A 3456-nucleotide genomic window follows, 5' to 3' on the forward strand; every position below is an offset into this window, starting at 1 on the left:
TTCTAAAATTACATTCTTCAAATATGGATTTTTCTGCAAGGAAAATAGAAAACAAGTAAGATAATTAAGAGTGCTGTCTCATAAATGAAGTCTTTAAACGAGCTGGATTTTTTCCCCACTCAATCAGGAAGATGATAAATGGTTTCTACAATTCTACTTTGCAAGTTACAAGAGTTCTATTTGCTAAAGAAGCAGCAGAACATGAAAATGTATTTCCATGACTACATGATGGTGTAAGATTTACCAACATTTTCAATGTAATTTAGCTATCTGGAGTGGTGCACTGCCTTACAGAAGAGCTAAACCCACCTAACAGTGGTGTAGAGGCTGGGATTGCAACTACTCAGTCCTTGTACTTGTGAGCCAAATGTTTTCTCCACAGAGCCATCTTCCCATTCTCTTGGCTTTGAAAGAACAGAACTTTCATGTTCTCATCTTTTCAAAGTAGATAGTATGTGGTGATTATTATTCTTATTGTTACTGCATCTCTTTCTTTCTGAGACATGAACTTTAGACCATACCAGGTTTAAACCCACTACATAGGCAAAGAAGATATTGAATTCTTGATCCTGTTGCCTCGACTTTCTTGTACTGGGATCACAGGCTTGTGACATTGTACCCAACTCATTATTATTATTATTATTATCTGATTATGATCATTTGTACTTGTGAAAAGATTTAAAGCAAAAAGTAAAAATCAACTCTAGATTGTAAATTAAATAGGATGTTCTGTAGTATTTTTCTCACATAAGTGAAACAAAGTTGCAATTGATCTAGGAAGAAGTGTCTCAGGTTAACTTTAAAGATGCCTTGGTGTCATGACTTAGTTTTGTATTGTTTTGTTTTTAAAATCAGGAAAAATACTTGAGAGCTAAGGATATGTACTTCTTTAAAAGGAATAAAATATGTCAATATATTTGAAAGATTATGATAAAGGTATGATCTTGGAAAATAATAGGGAAGACAAAAATATAAGCTTATTTATTATTTAGTGGAGAAGGTAAAAACATATATTAAGGCCACAGGAAACCCACACGCCATTATTATAAAATAGCGTCATAGTGATTTATTACAGAAGCTCTAGGGAGACATAAAATTAGCTGATCTCTATGAGTTGGAGGCCAGCCTGGTCTACAAAGAGAGTTCCAGGACAGCCAAGGTTACACTGAGAAACACTATCTCAAAAACAGAAACAAAAACGAAAACAAAACAACAAAAAACCCAAAACCAACCAAACAAAAACACAGATAATGAGTTTGTATCTAGTGTCTCAGTTTCAATTTGCTCATTTTTGTTTCTTTTTTTTCTTTCTCACTGTGTTCTGGATTAGCCAAGTCTTTTTTATTCTCCCATTTTCTAATTGTTTTTGTTTACACATTTTTACTCATTAAACAATGATTATTCTACAGGTTACATTTAGTTAGAATCTAATATTTATTAATTCTTTTACACATAACCCCTAAAATACTAGACATGCTCTCTCCTCTCCAGGCTATGAGCTATTGTCAAGAATTATCACTACAGGCACTGCAATCTCACAGAACACTATCATCTTAAATAGCACATACTGACTCAGAGGCATTTGCATATTTGTTGATTACTTTGCTCTCTTCTCTCTTTGTATTAGTGTCTGGCTTCTTGTCACTTCTTGAAAGCTTCTCTTTGACATTTCTAGAAAGGAGGGCTGCTAATGGACTCTCAGTTGGCTCTTAACTTATCAGGAATCATGCTGTGTGTGTCTTACTGTTGCTCTTGTGTTTTATGTTGTCTGCATCCTTTCTGGATCCTTTCTGGATCATCCTTTCTGGAGATTAAGAGCATCTTCATTTTAAACAGTCTTATTACCTCTTGGTGTGTCTGGTTTTATTGTTTGGAAGTTTGCTGTATCTGTATTATTTTTTTACTGCAGTCATCACCCAATTCTGGCACAGTGTGTGTGTGTGTGTGTGTGTGTGTGTGTGTGTGTGTGTGTGTGTGTGAGTTAGAGAGAGAGAGAGAGAGAGAGAGAGAGAGAGAGAGAGAGAGAGCATTGGAAACAGCTCAGCCACTATGTTTAAATGCTCTCTCATTCTCTTCTTACATTGAGCCTCGACTTACATGTATGTTGGGCCATCTCCTCATTTTCCAATTGTAAGCTTGCAATATCTTCTGTTTTCTTCTTTCTTTTTATGCTCATTTTAGTTAGTTAGTCGGGGGTTTTGTTTGTTTGTTTGTTTGTTTTGTTTCGTTTGTTTGGTTGTTTTTTTCATTATTTTTTATTATCACAGGTCTGGCTAGTCTAGAACTTGTTATGTATAACAGACTGGTCTCAAATGTACAGAGCCCGGCCAGTTTCTGGCTCCCTAGTGCTGAGCTATGTCTGGAGCTAGAAGATTCTTTCAAACTTTTTGATCTTAAAAGAATAGACATAGGGCTGGAGAGATGTCTCAGTGGTTAGGGATACTTGCCGCTCTTCCCAAGAACCTGGATTTGTTTCTTAGGAGCTAGGACAGGCAACTTATAGACACCTGCAACTTCAGTAGTAGAAGTTTTCCCTCTTCTGACCTCTACAGACACCTGTAAAAACATAGTGCACACACACACACACATACACACATTTTAAAAATAATAAATATTAAACATAACAGCATAATGGAACTAATAAAATACATGATAAGGTAATATGCTATCTACATATTATTTTCCTTTCCCTTTAAGATGCTCATATTATAAGCCATTTACACTGTGTTTTATACTAAGTAATAATGAAACTGCATTTGTTTCTCAATACCAAAATTCTTGTTACAGGATTTAAATTCATCACGAGTTGTTTTCTTATACTGAAGACTAGGTTTTCAACTAGAAGACAGTTACCTTCACTGTTGGTAACAGTTTATTTGAAATAAAAAAAATGTCTTTACCAAGAATTTACCATTACGTTCACTTTAAGGCAAATGTCAGCGTTAGAACGCAGATTCATCTGACTCTACACATAAAAGGGAGCAGTTGAGAATTTGTGGAAACAGAATCTTCTTAAGGAATACATTGATAAGAAAACTGATGAGTTCATTTGGACATTCTTTTCCTCCAAATGCTAGAAGTACTGAAATCTCTTTACTGTGTCTCTTGTCTTGCAGCATATGATTTAAATTTAGGTCCTGAAGAATCCAAGAAAATATATTCTTTCAACAATATGTTATGAAGTACATCCTTAAACTTCCTAACATAGGATATAATAGATGCTTATTAAATCTACAAGTGTGTTCTTTATTCTGTTGAAAGGAACTGTGCATTATTTTATCTTTCATATGCCATATGACATTTCACATTTTGTCTACTTTATTGTTCTTAATATAAATATTGTAATTTTATGTAATCTCTGTCTCTTTGGCATTTTCGATCTAACTCTAACAGGTCACGTTAAATGAAGCGTCTCTGTGTCTCTCTAACCTCTAACCATCCAGTGTTGTGTATTTA

The sequence above is a fragment of the Mus caroli genome, unplaced genomic scaffold (genome assembly GCF_978045245.1).
Source record: "Mus caroli unplaced genomic scaffold, Mus_caroli_1 scaffold_2, whole genome shotgun sequence".
Lineage (NCBI taxonomy): Eukaryota > Metazoa > Chordata > Mammalia > Rodentia > Muridae > Mus > Mus caroli.